The sequence below is a fragment of the Stenella coeruleoalba genome (genome assembly GCF_951394435.1).
Source record: "Stenella coeruleoalba genome assembly, chromosome: 1".
NCBI lineage: Eukaryota > Metazoa > Chordata > Mammalia > Artiodactyla > Delphinidae > Stenella > Stenella coeruleoalba.
Genome location: NC_137169.1, coordinates 78,121,161 through 78,138,872, shown reverse-complemented (window position 1 = coordinate 78,138,872; position 17,712 = coordinate 78,121,161). Strand labels below are relative to the sequence as shown.

Below are 17,712 nucleotides of genomic sequence, written 5' to 3'. Positions count from 1 at the left end.
AATACAGTGTTTTGACTATATATATATATATATATATATATATATATATATATATATATATATCAGGCTAAAGACAAAAACCACTGGATCCTAATAATGTACTTTAGTTAGTAAATTTATTTATCACAGAGGCATAGATTAGCAATTTTGAAACTATTGATACTTTATGCATATACTAGGATTGAGCACATAAGCAAATTTATTATGGACAATTAGGGCCGGGGCGCTTTAAGCAAATTTATTATTGATAATTAGGGCCGGGGCTCTCATAGTCAGAGTAAGGAGTTTAAAGAGAGGGGAAAAACTTGAATAATTCCTGTTGTGTTGAATTGGAATTAGAAACACGAGCAGGAAATTAAGATTTTATACAGAAATAAATAGATAAATATAGATTTATGTACACTTATACTAGTATTCATACACACATTTCTTAACTTGGCTCACTGAGGGGACCTAGAAGTAATGTACATATCTAGTGTGATATCTTGGCATCTAAGTTCTGTTACCCAAAGAATGGAATCAGGGCTGCTGGGAGAAATGGCCAATTCTAGAGCTGAAGCAGGCAACATAGAAGACAGATCAGGAATACCCTGTGGTGCCACAAAGTAAGGAAGTGCTCAGAATATGATGGAAGCATGCCCAAAAGACCCAGGAGCCAGGCTAAAGGAGTTCTCAATGAACAAATCTGGGGCAAATTAAGCAAAAAGTACATAATGATAGTAAAGTATTAAACCCCATAGAATAAAATAAAATAAATATCTGTGAGTCTATACTGATACAACTAAATAATTGAATGAGTAAAAAAATAAATAAAGAAGGAACAGCTCTTGTTTACAATAGAACCTCAGTTAGTAAATGTTGAAGGAATGGTGCAAGTACAAATCACCTACAGACAAGCACTACAGTAATAATTGTTACAAGCAAGAATCACTATTAATGGATGCTAAAATTAGCATTGAAAAATGATATTAGGGCTTCCCTGGTGGCGCAGTGGTTGAGAGTCCGCCAGCCGATGCAGGGGACGCGGGTTCGTGCCCCGGTCTGGGAAGATCCCACATGCCGCAGAGCGGCTGGGCCCGTGAGCCATGGCCGCTGAGCCTGCGCGTCCGGAGCCTGTGCTCCGCAACGGGAGAGGCCACAACAGTGAGAGGCCCGTGTACCGCAAAAAAAAAAAAAAGAAAAAGAAAAATGATATTAAACTTTAAGGAGAATATATTTGCACAGTCTCAAAAATATCTCCCCGAATGGTACTTTTTAATTACAAGGAGGTAATAGTAACTTTACAGTGGAGAAATCTGGCAGACACCACATAAATCAAGTGATCAAAGTTAACATCACAGCACCAGAGTGTGTTCTACGGACATCATGCATCCCTTGATATGATACACTGAGACTGGCAGAACATTGCATCCACAGTATTCTTGCCAAAAGCCCATAACCTCAACCTGATCATGAGGAATCATGAGAAAAACCCAAATGGAGGGATATTTTGCGAAACGACAGGCCAGTATTCTTCTAAAATGCCAAGGTCATGAAAGACAAAATAAAAATGAGAACCTGTCAATGATGAGAGAAGACTAAGGAAAGGTAATGACTGAATGCAATGAAGGGTCCTGAATTGGATCCTGGATCAGAAAAGGACATCAGGGGGAAAACAGGTGACATGGGGAAAAGGTGTGTGGATTAGTTAATAGTATTGTACCAATGTTAAAATCCTGTTTCAACCATTGTCTATGGTTAAATAAGATATTAATATTAGGGGAAGCTGGGGAAATGGAATATGGAAACTCTGTATCCACTGTATATACGAATTTGTGTAAGGCTAAGCTCCTTCAAAATCAAGTTACTTTTAAAAAGAACCAGTGGACTAGTCTATAGGACAGGCTTAAATAGGCCACAGGACTTTTTAAAACATACAAGGAACAAAGTTCAAGGAGAAAACCAAATTTTAGTCCTAACTGCAAAGTCCTCAATCAGCTAACTGACTAGACATTGCTTTCCATCCCATCTCTTCCCTTGCAGATCAGGTGGCACTCTGGACATGGCCTCAGAGATGCACATGCCAGGCCCAGAGTGCCTTATTGAGAACATTAATGAGCGACTGTCAGTTAATCCAGAAATTGTGAAGATCCTGTCTGCCATTAAGCAGCCCGTTCTGGTGGTGGCTATCGTGGGCCTCTACTGCACAGGCAAATCCTACCTGATGAACAAGCTGGCTGGGAAGAAAAAGGGTGAGTGGCACTAGCAAAGCCCAGCTGATTCCCTTCGGTCCACCTACACTCCCAGAATCAAGTTCAGTGATGCGAAAAGAGGACGTTAGAGACCTGGGAGGAATATTGAAAGCTAACTTTCAATACAGTGATGGGCATCTTACATTTACTCTGTGCTAGAAGATAAGAGTCAACTCTTCCTTACCACTTTGCCTTAATTTTCTCTTTAAAGTATAAATATGCCTTTCTGGAAGGGGTAAGGTAGTAATAAAGAAAATTAATACAGATAATAATAAACAATAAAACATTTACTAAAACGTATGTGGATTAACATCAAGCTTATACTGATCTTTAAGGTAAAATAAATATTTCAGTTTGTACTGAATGTTCTAATTTCTCTCTTCTTCTGGTTGCAGTTAAGATCAATACTGATTACGTTTTCATTGGTCTCTTTAAACCTTGATGTTGTTAACTATTATCTCAATTTCAAGATCCATCTGCTATTAAAACTCCACCCTTTCTTAACCCCATGCCCCCTTGCAGGTTTTTCTCTGGGCTCCACGGTGCAATCTCACACGAAGGGCATCTGGATGTGGTGTGTGCCTCATCCCAAGAAGCCAGAACATACTCTAGTTCTGCTTGATACCGAGGGCCTGGGAGATGTGGAGAAGGTAAAAAATAAATCTTTTAAATCCTATTTATGTCAGATCAATAGCCCTCTTTGCATTATCATTTCCCACTCCTGGATTTGTGCTTCAAGTATATCATACTAATGTCTTATTTTCATTTATTTTATTTACTTGGCTGTGCTCAAGATTTGACCTCAGATCCAGTTTGAAGCAAACCAAAGTGAGCCTTATGGGAGAAAAGTAAACACTGAGTATGAGAATGATGGGCTAATTTAAGAATTGTTGCATACCTTGGCCACACATATAAGCATTGAGAGTGGTCAGGAAGGCCCGTTGGTAGGTTTGAAACCCATAAAATAATGGCTAATGACTTTTTAAGTCATTTTTCTTTCATATTGTAGGAAAATGTCTTGGTGAGGCTACTGAAGGGGTCTCTAAATCTGATAGACAGTTTACAAACATATCTGACTTTTCAGAATGAGAACCCAGAAAGGTGGTGGGAATGGTGTTATCCACAGCTGTGCTATTTGTAAGAGAAGCAAAGTATAAGATCTGATGACAACATCTTTGTAATACATTATTACTCTTGCTAAAGGGGCATATTTTAACTATTGTCTAAAAAGTTCCTCACCATGACATGTCATGAGAACAGAAATAGGATCACAATCTCAGTTCAGGAGATAGGTTTGAATTCTATTACATGATCATAATAGCCACCACTATCAAGTGCTTATTTGCTTTACACTGTCATACGCAGTTATGTACAATGCCTAATTTAAATTTCACTACACCATGAATTTAACGTTTTTATATAAATTCATGTACAGATGGATAAAAATTTGCATAGGGAAATGACTAACCTAAGTTTCCGGAGTTAAATAGAGACATCTGGGATCAGTCTCTGTCCATCTGAATTGAAATCATGTGTTCTAAGTCACTCTATGTGGTTTCTACAATGACTTCTAGGGAGACAACCAGAATGACTCCTGAATTTTTGCCCTGGCCATTCTCCTGAGCAGCACATTTTTATACAACAGCATGGGAACCATCAACCAGCAGGCCATGGACCAGCTGCAGAATCCATTTTGTGGTCCAGACAACATGAAATCTAGGAAAGAACAGCTTTATTTTGTCACCAGTTACATTTGTGGGCAACTGCAGAAGAATTTCGGAGTCTCCTCTTTAATGAATCCCATTATGCTCACCATCCCAGTCTACCTCAATCACCGCCAGAAGCCCAAGCCTTTCTGGTCACACATTATCCTTAGACACTTAGCTGCACAAGGCTCTGTACAAGCCCTATCTGACTTAATCCTGTTGGGTCACAATCTCCTCAGGAGCTTCCTGGGTGTAATCTGAAACTGACCTTAGTACCCAGAGGGCAGGGAGAGACCAAAGAAAATGGCAGATCAGACCGGCAGGTGGCAGGTTTAATAAGCAAGGGAATTTACTTTGAAGTCTTGTCTTAGGTGGCTGGAAGACAAATAGATTTCCACACCCACCCACCAAATTTTAAAAGTCTCTATAGAGACCTTACCTGGGCTCAGTCAGTACATAGTCCAGACGGTCTCAGCACCCATTACTATCTCAAGACTGTGTCCTTGTGCAACTTGGGGAAGTTCCCCCTTGTGCATGGGGAAGGCAAGCAGAGTGCACATTCCAAGGATAGGGGAGAGGGTGAGCTGCCTGGGTCCAGCCCAGGGGTCAAAACTGCAGTCATGTTTGATGACCTCTCCCTACAAATCTCCATTGCCAAACCCTCAGCATCCTCTAGAACTCATGTCTCATTCAGCAAATCTTTAGATCCTTATCATCATCTCTAAATAGTTCCTTCTGACTGAGTTCTATCTATACTCTCTGGACAGTATTTCCCCCACAGACTTCGCAAGTGGTCTTAAGTGGTGATTTTTTTCTCCCACACCTTGCATGTCATAGGTCCCAGAAAACTTAGGTAACCTCCTTGTTCTTTATCACAGCTTCCAGAGACTTTCTCATTCTCCCATTAAAAAGAGAAACTCCTCCGAAGCACATGTACTGAGACTACACTATCCTTTGGCGAAGTCATCTACCCACTTCCCTGTAAACAAACTTTCATCTGTTAAATATTCTAGCTCCTAGTTCACTGTATTCTTAGAGACTTTAAAAACCAACAGACAGGACTTCCCTGATGGCGCAGTGGTTGAGAGTCCGCCTGCCGATGCAGGGGACATGGGTTCGTGCCCCGGTCCGGGAAGATCCCGCATGCCGCGGAGCAGCTGGGTCCGTGAGCCATGGCCACTGAGCCTGCGTGTCCAGAGCCTGTGCTCCGCAACGGGAGAGGCCACAACAGTGAGAGGCCCACGTACCGCAAAAAAAAAAAAAAAAAAAAAAAACACCCAACAGACATTCGTCTAACACTCTGGTCTCTCAGTTCCCTCACCTCCTCATCTTAATCCTCCACTCTCCTGCATTCTTAGCTCTGGTCATTATCAACAACTCCAACATTTCCATAAACTGAGTTTCAAGCATTGTCCTAAATTAGCTTTTGTCAAGGTTACCTTCATGGTCCTCTATCTAATGGTTGGCTCTCATACTCACTGACCTCTCAGGAGCGTTCGATAAAGTTGATGGCTTTTCTTTTCTGAAACACTTGGTTCTTTTGGTGTCTAAAACACCACAGTTACCTAATATTCCACTTTCCTTATTGGCTATATCTTTTCTGCTTACTTTGTTGCATCTTCTTTCTCTTATTGGCTTCTAAGTATTATAGCTCTCTGATTCTTGGGTTTCTATTCTTTTCTCAGTCCCTAGGCCATCTCTTCTAGCCTCAAGGAGTCCACTAACACCTTTATGTCAATCACCATAACATTTGTATAAGTAATCATGACCACTGCTCTCAGGCACAAAATTGTGTATCTAGTTACAAGTCTCCATTTAGATGTATAAGAAACAACTGAAACTTAGTGTGTCAAAAAACAGAACTCTTAATTTTTTTGACCAAAAGCACTCCTTCACCATCACAGTTTTGGATCAGAGACTTAGGATTCGGGCTTCCCTGGTGGCGCAGTGGTTGGGAGTCTGCCTGCCAATTCAGGGGACACGGGTTCGTGCCCCGGTCCGGGAGGATCCCACATGCCGCGGAGCGGCTGGACCCGTGAGCCACGGCTGCTGAGCCTGCGCGTCCGGAGCCTGTGCTCCGCAGCGGGAGCGATCACAACAGTGAGAGGCCCGCGTACTACAAACAAACAAAAAAACCTCAAAAAACTTAGGATTCATCTTGGATGATTCCTTTCTTTATAACCTGCAAACTATTAGTCACAAGTCCTGTCAGCTCCACTGTCATAGGTATTTTCCCAGGCTGGCTAATTTCCACCACTTCCTCAGTGATAACTCCAGTCTAAACTTCCATCTTCTCTCCTCTGGGTTACCTCTTAACTGCCTAATGCTTCTGCTTATACTCTTGTCTCTTACAGATACAACATCAGCCAGAATGATCTTTTAAAAACAAACATCAGGTCATATCCCCTCTCAGCTCAAAGCTTCTCAATAGCTTCCCATTAAATTTAGATTAAAATTCAAACACTCTCTATGGCTTACAGGGCTGACATAGTCTGGACCCTATCCGTTCTAGGACTTCTGCCCTAGCCATGCTGGTCTCCCTGCTATATGTTTGACACACTCAGTGATTTCCTATCTGAGCGTTTGTAGGAGCTATTTCCTCTGCCAGGAATATTCCTCCAATGAATTAGTGCATGGCTGGCTCCCTCAGTTCATTCAGATCTCTGCTCAATGATCATCTCAGGATGAATTTACCTGAACCACTACATAAACCAGTACAACATGCAGACATACACAGTTATTCTCTAACCTTTAGCTTGGGTTCATTTTCCTTCAAGACAATTATTAACAAGACTCAGATTTTATTACATTTTTGTTTATTCATTTATCATCTATCTCCCTCACTAGAATGTGTACGGTAGAATTGTCCCACTCATTGCAATGTTATTGGTTCTAAGACAGTGCCTGGTTCATAGCAGTTGCTCAATAAATTGTGGAATGAATGAATAAACTGATTAAGAAAAATTATTTTAGATAAGCTTTGGGAGAAAATACAGCATAAAAGGTGCTACTCCTTTTCTGCAGTTTTCCTATGTTATCATCTCAGCTATGTGACAGAACTGACAGATTGAATCAGGGCAAAATCCTCACCTGGTAAACGTGAGGCCAAAGACTCAGCTGACTTTGTGAGCTTCTTTCCAGACTTGGTGTGGGCTCTGAGAGATTTCTCCCTGGAGCTGGAAGCAAATGGGCAACCCATCACTGCTGATGAGTACCGGAAGCTTTCACTGCAGCTAAAGCAAGGTTACTGGGCCTGATGGTTGGCTAACAAAAAAAAGAGAAAACAATATCACAATGACCATTTCTATGTAGGTGCTGAAAATTATAATTTCGTAACTTTGTTATCCTGGCTGTTCTGTTAGAGGAAATGAAACATTCTTTAGATGAATCAATTGGGTCTAATTTTAAGTTACCTCCTTCTTGGAGAAGAAAAGAAATTTCATTTCTCTATCCCTTTAATTTTTTTGGTCTGATCCATGATTAGTTAATATTTACCTCTTAATATAGGATTTGTGCAAATTACTAAGTTGAAGGGTCATATATTTGAAGCAATCAGCCTGAAATTGTACTACCTCAAATTTTCATTCCTCCAGGTACTGATAAAAAAACTAAAAGCTTTAATGAACCTTGGTTATGTATCCGAAAGTTCTTCCCAGAGAACAAGTGCTTCATCTTTGACCACCCTTCTCAGAGGAAGTACCTCACCCGCCAGGAGCAGCTACAGGAGGAAGATCTGAACCCTGAATTCAGAGAACAATTTGAAGACTTCTGCTTCTACATCCTCAGCCATTCCAAGGCCAAGACTCTCTCAGGGGGCATCACAGTCAATGGGCCTCATGAGTCCCTCTCACTGTCCATACTTGGACTTTCCTATTGCCCACTGTAGACAATAGAAGTGGGAACCATGAGGGTTACTTCTGACAAATACAGAGTCTAATGATGCCAAGGAAAACACACCACAAGTGTCACTTTGTGAATTTTATATGGGAACTAAAAGTATTTCTGGTGTTATCTAATATTCACATGAGCAAGGTAAATAAAGGAAACAAACTAGAATCTAATCCTGGTGTAGTAACCTTCTCTACCAACTTCTCTCCTTATTTATGAAATTTCCTTCCAGGAAAGTTGTATGATTGACAAAGTCAGGAAAAGGCAAATACTCCATGTTTGCAAAGCTTTGCCACTAACCTTAACACAATTCTCTTGTTTATCAATGCAAAAAATATGTGAATTGATTAGGAGTGCCTGCAATGCACCAACCACTGGGCGTAATGGTGGATTAAAATATTTTAGCTCTATCTTCATTCTAGCACGGTGGGATCAAAAGGTACTAAAATAATTTATTTAACTCTAATGATAAACAATGATAAGCACAATAAATTAAAATGATAGCTGCTTTGGATTCGAAGACAGAGAATATTTGTCTCTGAAAGTGACATGTAAAATGAGAACTTGAAAATGAGTAGGAGTTAATTAGAAGAACAGTTCGAATAGCTTTGCAGACAGAGGTAATACCACGTGAGAAGTTCGAAGACAGTAAAGATCTCTGCGACTTCAAGAATGTAAAAGAAAGTGCGATTTGAACAAGAGTAGAGTGAATAAGAGCGGCGTCATGGTTGGAGAAGTATTCAGGGAACCATACCTAAAAGGACTGGTTATGTTTATACTTAAAAAAATCCTTCTGAGTATTTTGTAGATACCATGCTGGAGGGATGTACATGAAGCAATGAGAAGATGAATGATACTGCAATATTTTAATAATAAATAGGGATTATGCTAGGCTAAGATAGTGGCAATTGAGATTGTCAACATGGACAGAATCCACACATATTTTGAATGTCAAATCCATAAACCTTGATGATGGAGGGCATATGGGCGTGGTGTGTGGAAGGAATGATAAGGAAGTGTCAAGTCCGACTCCAGCGTTCTGAGCTTAAGCAACTGCTTGAACAGATGTCATTTACTAAAAGAAATACTTGGAGGAAGAATAGTTTTCCAGAGTTGGTGAAGTTGTTTAGATTTGGATCATTTAGTATTGATTTTTCTCTGATGTATACAAGAAGGAGTATCATCCAGATATTTCAATATACAAATCGAAAGCTTAAAAATCAACTCAAAGCAGGAAGTTAAAACATAGATGGCACTACTTAAAACTATAGAAAGAGAAGGCCCAGGATTGAGTGCCCCAAAATTGCTAGTTGTCTTTTTTTAATTGAAGAACAGTTGATTTACAATGTTTCAGGTGTACAGCAGTGATTCAGTTATATATATATATATATATATATATATATATATATGTATACTTTTTCAGATTCTTTTCCATTATAAGTTATCATAAGACATTGAATACAGTTCCCTGTGCTGTACAGTAGGTCCTTGTTTTTTATCAACTTTAAATGTAGTACTGTGTATCTGTTTATCCCAAATTCCTAATTTATTCCTCCTCTCCCTTCCCCTTTGGTAACCATAAGTTTGTTTTCTCTGTCTGTGAGTCTATTTCTGTTTTGTAAATAAGTTCATTTGTATCATTTTTTAAGATTCATCATATAAGTGATATCATATGATATTTGTCCTTCTCTGTCTGACTTACCTCACTTAATATGATAACCTCTCGGTCCATCCATGTTGCTGCAAATGGCATTATTTCATTTGCATTGCTGAGTAATATTTCATTGTATATATGTACCGTATCTGCTTTATCCATTCATCTGTTAATGGACATTTAGGTTGCTTCCATGTCTTGGCTATTGTAAATAGTGCTACTATGAATATTGGGGTGCATGTATCTTTTTGAATTCCAGTTTTCTCTGGATATACACCCAGAAGTAGTATTGCAGGATCATAAAATAACTCTATTTTTAGTTTTTTAAGGAACCTCCATACTGTTCTCCATAGTGGCTGCACCAATTTTCATTCCCACCAACAGTGTAGGAGGATCCCCTTTTCTCCACACCATCTCCAACATTTATTATTTGTAGACTTTTTGATGATGGCCATTCTGATCAGTGTGAGGTGATACATTATTGTAGCCAAAAACTGGTAGTTGTAGGGTGATCAACAACTACAGTTTGCCCGAGGCTGGCATTTCCTGGTATATGAGATTTTCAATGCTAAAACCATAAATCCCTAGCAAATGTGGATGAACTGATCACACTGCATGGAGCTTGGATGAGAGACTATCTAGAAAGATCCTCTTATTTAGGCCAGACCCAGGACTAGTGGCCGGTACCACGTGTACCCCTACACTCACACACACAAATGCTTGTGTATGCTAAATTGTCTTCTTGATCTTTTTTATATATTAGAAGGGAGATACAGTACAGTATATAAAAGAGAGATACAGTAAGGCTAAGAAAAGATCAAGACTTACTATCTTGTCCCCAAAATATCCTTACTCTAACCCATTCATTCCAACATCTTCCATTTGGGTGAGGGAAGGAGGAGGAAAGGGAAGCTTTAAACTCCTCTGAAACTAGAGGTTAACAAAATATTCCATCACTATTCTTCTCAAAAAATCCTTAAAACTATTGTTTGTGACACTTGAAAAGCATAAAAAAAATACTCTAGCCGTTGATACAAAATAATAAAATTTATATGCTCAGGACTAAACGGAATACAGTTGTTCCTCTCTCTCTCACCAACTAATAGTCACTATTTTTTAAAATTCTCTTTTGTAGGTCTAGAGAGCCTGGTGCTGACCTACATCAATGCCATCAGTAGTGGGGATCTGCCCTGCATGGAGAATGCAGTCTTGGCCTTGGCCCAGATTAAGAACTTGGCCGCAGTGCAAAAGGCCATTGCCCACTATGACCAATGGATGGGCCAGAAGGTGCAGCTGCCCACGGAAACCCTCCAGGAGCTGCAGGACCTGCACAGGGTCAGTGAGAAAGAGGTCACTGAAATCTTGAAGAACTCTTTCAAGGATGTGGACTGAGTGTTCCAGAAAAAATTAGGGGTATATTTGCTATTCTGGTTAATGAGAGGCAGAAAAATCTGGGCCTTTCTTGATATGAGTAGTCCTCCCAAAGACAGCAGACCTCCGTTATGTGTACTCATTTGCAATCTTTACTGAAAGAATAGACTTCCTTTAGACTTAGTCCTAGAGACTATGGTACCATGACCAACTATGGTTATTACAGATACCCTCTTCTGTTAATTTCCACCCTATGGATGCCACATTTTAAGCAAAAAGTAAACTGTAAAATTATATTTACCTAAGATTATTTTAATTTATTTTTTCATTTAAAGTTAGTAAAGACACAGTGTTTTCATGTTCTCTGCTAATTATCCAGGAGGATTCACTTCTTTGTGAAAACCCTAAAAACGTATTGTGTTTAATGTAAAGCAACAGTAAAATATTCAGAAAGACAGGGAAGAGAAATCGATTATAAGAATGCTATTTGAGGACTCAAGTCTGAGTCCTTTCAAATTAAGGAAGGATTGTTGTATGACAAATAATCACTTGACAGATGACAATCCCTTCTCTGGCTTGAAGGGCAGGAGTTTTCAAATTACACCTTCCTGTTTTCAGGGGTTCTGATGAAACTAAATAGTGAAGGTCAGCAGACAATGGACATCTTTCTAGACTAAAGAAACACTTGATATACAAGTTCTCTTCAATAATTTGATGTAGGTGAAAATGCTGTTTGTTAAGCTTTCTCCATACCGAAAATACCTGCAGTACAATCTCCATTACCTTCGTTAGTCTTGTATTGAGAAAATATGCAAAAGTATTATCATTTTAAAGAATGTACCACTAATCATTGACCCTTTTGAGCACTCATGAAAAAGTCACTGGTTTAATACTTTGAACCACTGCATATAATCCTGACGTGGAATCTATGACATAGATAAAATTTCCTGTGTTTTACAAAAAGGAAACCTCATTTCATGAAAGTTGAATGTCACTAAGTCACGAAGTAGTGGAACCAGGAACTCCCTGCAAGCCTGTCTTACTGAACATTTGTGTGGTAAACTATTCCTAAATTAGGGACTTGAAAAGAGAAGTTTCTATATGGAACAGCGTCTATGCTTTGAGAATCATTCTCTGAAGCTAAAAAAGCATGGGGAAAAAGCTTCAGATAATCACAAAGAGAAGTAGATGTATTTTTTTAAACCAGCGCTCTATTTAGGGGTATTCTAGAATCTCCCAGCATGATGAGAGGTGTGTAATGTTTATATGCCACATTCTCTGCAGAAGCAGCATTTCCAGTAATCTGTGTGTGGTTAACAACCTCATAATGGCTTACTGTACCTTCTGTACTATTTTTTCACTTCACAGGAAGGGTTAGAAGCAAAGTGAGATGACTTTTGTAAGCAGAACATGAAAGCATCCTCAGTTTATTGCATGGCTTTAATTCAGGATATTTTTGGCCCTGTATATGAAGATGTGAAGCAAGGAATATTTTCTAAACCAGGAGGTTATCATCTCTATTTGGAAGAAGCAGGAGCTAAAGAATAAGTACTACCAGTCCCCCAGAAAGGGGATACAGGTAAACTACCTACTGAGTACCATTTCTGGGGACTTGCTGAGGTGACACTTTCAAACTACAGTGGAATCAACCAAAATGTGATTGGTAAACAGTGCCTGTGCTTTTCATTGATCCATTCACTGATTTATCCAATAGGAGAGACTACCATGGGATGAATAACAGATTCCTTCTTGGAAGCACAGATGGAGCCCCCCAAAATGTTTGTAGAATTTCTTCAATAATTTAGTCATTCAATCATCCAACAATTATCTACTTAGTCCTAACTATATGCTAGACCTTGTCAAATTTCTGTGGTTAGTGCAATTAAAAGAAAACAAGTTCTTTCAAAGTATCAGCAATCAACAAATTATAGCTTACAGAAAAAACTAATAATAATAAGAGTTAACACATATAGACCTTATTTTGTTTCAGGAAACAAATGGGCTTAACTCATTCAATCCTCACAACACCCCTATGAAGTACATGTTATTAATGTCCTCATTTTATAAATAAGAAAATTGAGGCACAGGGAAGTAAAATAACTCACCTAAGATGTACAGGTAATAAGTGGTACAGCTGGAATAGAAATCCTTGTAGCAGACTCTCTGCTCTTAACTATACTTCTGTGCTGGTATACTCAGGTTATATCAGTTAGAATTAGGTTTGGGTACATATTATTTAAAAATAAAATAAAACAAGACAAGAGTGGCTTAAAAAGGACAAAATTTTCTGTCTTATGTACAAGAAGTATGGCAGAGGGAGTCCATGCTGCTATGACAACTCCACAATCACCCTGTTCCCAGGCCACTTCTTTGCTCTGCTCCAGCACCTTAGCACCCAGCCTACATCTTCAAGGTCAACTTACGGTCTAGGATGGCTACTGGAATTTCACCCACTACTTCCATATTACAGATGGAAAGAAAAGGGAAAAACAGAAGAGTTAAAAGTCTCTGGGTCAACTCTCTTTAAGGCGATCTGCAAAAAGTACTATGTAACATTCCACATAAGTGGTATTAGCTATATTTTAATCATATGGTCACTTCAGCTACCGGGAGGTTGACTAGAAAGTGCAACATTGTATCAAGGCCCACAATGTGCCCTGGTGGAAAAAATTAAGCGTCCTGTTACTAAGGCAAAGGAGAGAATACTACTACAGTGACTCGAGAAGTCACTATCACAGTGAAAAAAGTGCCCTGAAGAAACACAAAGTAGACTACAGGCATGGGAGAGGAAGGATATGTGGTACTATTTTATATGTAGGTTTTTAGAGAAGGCCTCTATCGTGGGGTACTGTTTCAGCAGAATCTTCAAAGGAGTCAGGGAGTGAGCCAAGTGGGCATCTAGAGGATGAAAATTTCAAACGACAGAAACATCCAGAAGGATAAATTGGTTGATGTTCTAGGAATGGCAGGAAAAGCATTAAGAAGGCAGTGAGCAAAGGAAGAGGTGGCAGGAGGTGAGGTCAGAGAGATGCTCAGGGGCCAGAGGCTAAACAAAGTAGTATCCTGGAGGCCACTGAGAGAAGTTTCAATTTTACTTGGAAGGAGTTGGAAAATCAGCAGAGGATTTGGTGCATCAAATTGAAGTGATCTTTCTTAAAGTAATATAACACAACACTAGCTGCCTTGAGGAAAACAGGCTATAGGGGAGCAAGAGTGGAAGGAAGCAGGGAGACCAGTTATGAAGCTAATGCCGTGGTCCAGGCAAGAAGTGATGATGTCTTGGACCAGGGTGTTTGGGAGGAGCAGGTGACAATTGACGGGCCCTGGTTAGTTTTATTTTGAAGTATAAGAAAGCTTAGTTTGAAAAGGTATTTAAATTTTAAAATGGGTGGTAAAATGAAGTTGAATTAAGAGATGTGCTGCTAGGTTTTACTTTAACCCATAGTCTCTATTTCCTAATTCTAACTTCTTCTGCATCAATAAGCAGAAGACACACTGAAGAAATATTTGGATTCCAAGGAAGATGTGGCTGATGCACTTCAACATACTGATCAGTCACTTACGGAAAAAGAAAAAGAGATTGAAGGTGAGAATAACTGAAAACCCTCTACATAGTTGGAAAGCGCTAGAAATGTTAATGTTAGCCACATTAGTCCACCTGGAATATTACTATAGAGCAAAAAATAGCAAGTATAGTTCTTAGTTTTAGGGGATTCTTTTCTTAACTAATATTTATGTCAATCTGTCCCCTGATTCCTCAGTGCAAAAATAACCACAAGAAGTTATCTTCATGAAATAAGCAAACAAACAAGCAAAAAGTGTGAAAATAAAGCTCTAACAATAAATTAAGATCCTCATATTTCTCCGCTTATTTTTCTTCTTACGTGGAATGTATAAAGTCTAAATCTGCAGAAGCTGCAAACAAAATGTTGGAGGAAATGCAAAAGAAGAATGACCAGGTGATGCAAGAGAGAGAAAACGGTTATCAGGAACATGTGAAAGAACTGACTGAGAAGATGGAAAAGGAGAGGGCCCAGTTAATGGCAGAGCAGGAGAGGGTTCTAGCCCTAAACTTCAGGTATTCAATTGTGTCATCTCCATTCTTTCTACCATTGTGCTGAATAAAAAGCACTGCTTAGAATTTAGAGCATTAGGTCAGTTGAAGGACTTTTCTAGCCCGAACACTAGTAGACATTTCATTCTCTTATTGCTTCTACCCCTGACCATCTCTGGTTACTAAAGGCTATCTACTTGCAGGATAAAATCTCATAGAATTAAATCACTAATAAACCATAGCTATTCATTGCCAGGCACTGAACAGTGGCTTTACAGATATTCTGTGAGCAAATCCGTACGTTATGTTATGGGTACCATTATATTGTCATTTTTCAAAAGAGGAAATTGTCATTTCAGAGATATAACTTTATGTCTGGAAGCGTCCTAATGAGTAGGAAGACTTCATGACCGTCTACACAATTAACCACATAATTAAATACCTAGGCTGCCAGTACCTTCCTGTTCTCCAGGCCTTACTCCAAGTCTATGCTGAGTCAGGATGTCTACGCAGTAATACAGTATCAACCAGTGCAGGCTTGATCTTCTCAGCTTATTTCTGTTACCTCTGCCACCAAATTTTGGAGACTTGTACTAAAGTCCATGATCAAAAATCTGCTGTGGGGCTTCCCTGGTGGCGCAGTGGTTGAGAGTCCACCTGCCGATGCAGGGGACACGGGTTCGTGTCCCGGTCCGGGAAGATCCCACATGCCGCGGAGTGGCTGGGCCCGTGAGCCATGGCCACTGAGCCTGCGCGTCCGGAGCCTGTGCTCCGCACGGGAGAGGCCACAGTGGTGAGAAGCCCGCGTATTGCAAAAAAAAAAAAAAAAATCAGTTGCATTTCCATGCACTAACAATAAATTACCTGAAAATGAAATTAAAAAAACAATCCCACTTATAATAGCATCAAAAAGAATACAGTTAACCAAAGAGGTGAAAGACTTGAATACTGGAACCTACAAAATATTGATAAAAGAAAGTAAAAAAGACACAAATGCAAAAACATCCTATGTTCAAGGATTGGAAAAATTAATATTGTTAAAATATTCTTACAAAACAAACTGATCTACAGATTCAATGTCATCTCTATCAAAATTCTGATAGTATTTTTTACAAAAATAGAAAAAGCAATTCTACAATTCATATACAACCACAAAAGACCTCAAATAGCCGCAGCAATCCTAAGAAAGAAGAACGAAGCTGGATGCATCACATTTCCTGATTTCAGAACATATTACAAAGCTACACTATTCACAACAGTATGGGACTGGCATGAAGAGAACATGTAGACCGATGGAACAAAATAGAAAGCCCAGAAATAAATCTACACATATACAATCAAGTGATCTTTGACAAGGTTGCCAATAATACACAATGGGAAAATGATAATCTCTTCCACAAATGATGTTGGAGATCATAGAGAACCACATTTAAAAGAATGAATTTGGACCCTTTTCTTACACCATAAACAAAAATCAATTCAACGTGAAATAAAGATTTAAATGGGAGACCTGTAATTGTTAAACTCCTAAAACAAAACATAAAGTTTCACAACATTGGTTTTGGCAAGATTTCATAGCTATGACACCAAAATCATAGGCAACAAAAACAAAAATAAATAATTGGGACTACATCAAACTAAAAAGCTTCTGTACAGTAAAGAAAATAATCAACAGAGTGAAAAGGCAGCCTATAGAATAGTAGAAAGTATTTCCAAACAATATACCGATAAGGGGTTAACCTCCAAAATATATAAGAACTCTTACTACTAAATAGCAAAAAAACTACTAACCCAATAGAAAAATGGCCTAAGAACTTAAGTAGACAGTTCTCCAAAGATGTACAAATGGCCAACAAGTATGAAAACATATACAACATCACAGATCATTAGGGAAATATAAATCAAAAGCACAATGAAATATCACCTTATACCTGTTAGAATGGCTGTTATCAAAAAAACAAAAGACAACAAATATTGGTGAGACTGTGAAGAAAAGAAAACTCTTGCACACCATTGGCAGGAATACAAAATGTCTCAGCACTATGGAAAACAGTGTGGTGTACCTTCAAAAAATTCAAAGTAGAGCTACCATATGATCCAGCAATCCCACTTCTCATTATTTACCTGAAAGAGTAGAAATAAGGACATCAAAGTGGTATCAGCAGTCCCATGTTCATTGCAGCACTGTTCACAATAACCAATTGTGGAAATATCTAAATGGCCATAAACAGATTAGTGGATAAAGATGGTATATGCATGCAATGGAATGCTATTTAGTCTTTTAAAAAAGGAGAAAATTTTGCAATATGGAACAACGTGAATGAATCTTGAGGACATTATGAAATGTCCAGTCAAATGAAATAATCCAGTCACAGTGAGGCAAATATTGCATGATTATTGCATGATTGCATGATTCACTTATATGAGGTATCAAAAATATTCAAATTCATAAAATCAAAGAGTAGAATGGTGATGCCATGCACCGTAGGGAGGGGGAAATTGGAAGTTACCAACCAATGAGTATAAAGTTTCAGGTGAGCAAGAGGAATACATTCTAGGAATCTGCTGTACGGCATCGTTCCTATAGTAAACAACAATGTATTGTAATATTGTGTATTGACGCATATATGTGGAATCTAGAAAAATGGTATAGATCATCCTGTTTGCAAAGCAGAAATAATGACACAGACATAGAGAACAAATGTATGGATACCAAGGGAGAAAGGGAGGATGGGAGGAATTGGGAGATTGAGATTGACACATACACACTATTGATACTATGTATAAATTAGATAACAAAAGACTACA

General features: G+C 38.8%; 1 pseudogene across 1 annotated transcript in view; it reads left to right on the top strand.

Annotated features, from left to right (window-relative positions):
* Positions 1 to 2,041: 2,041 nt before the first annotated feature.
* LOC307192229 (guanylate-binding protein 2-like) overlaps positions 2,042 to 17,712 on the top strand; it is a 19,280-nt pseudogene continuing 3,609 nt past the window's right edge. Inside the window, exons 1-9 of the transcript in view lie at positions 2,042 to 2,231; positions 2,754 to 2,881; positions 3,806 to 3,926; positions 6,995 to 7,180; positions 7,531 to 7,773; positions 10,615 to 10,892; positions 12,219 to 12,445; positions 14,338 to 14,436; positions 14,736 to 14,928. The product of the transcript in view is annotated as a guanylate-binding protein 2-like (transcript). The remainder of the gene's footprint in view (positions 2,232 to 2,753; positions 2,882 to 3,805; positions 3,927 to 6,994; positions 7,181 to 7,530; positions 7,774 to 10,614; positions 10,893 to 12,218; positions 12,446 to 14,337; positions 14,437 to 14,735; positions 14,929 to 17,712) is intronic.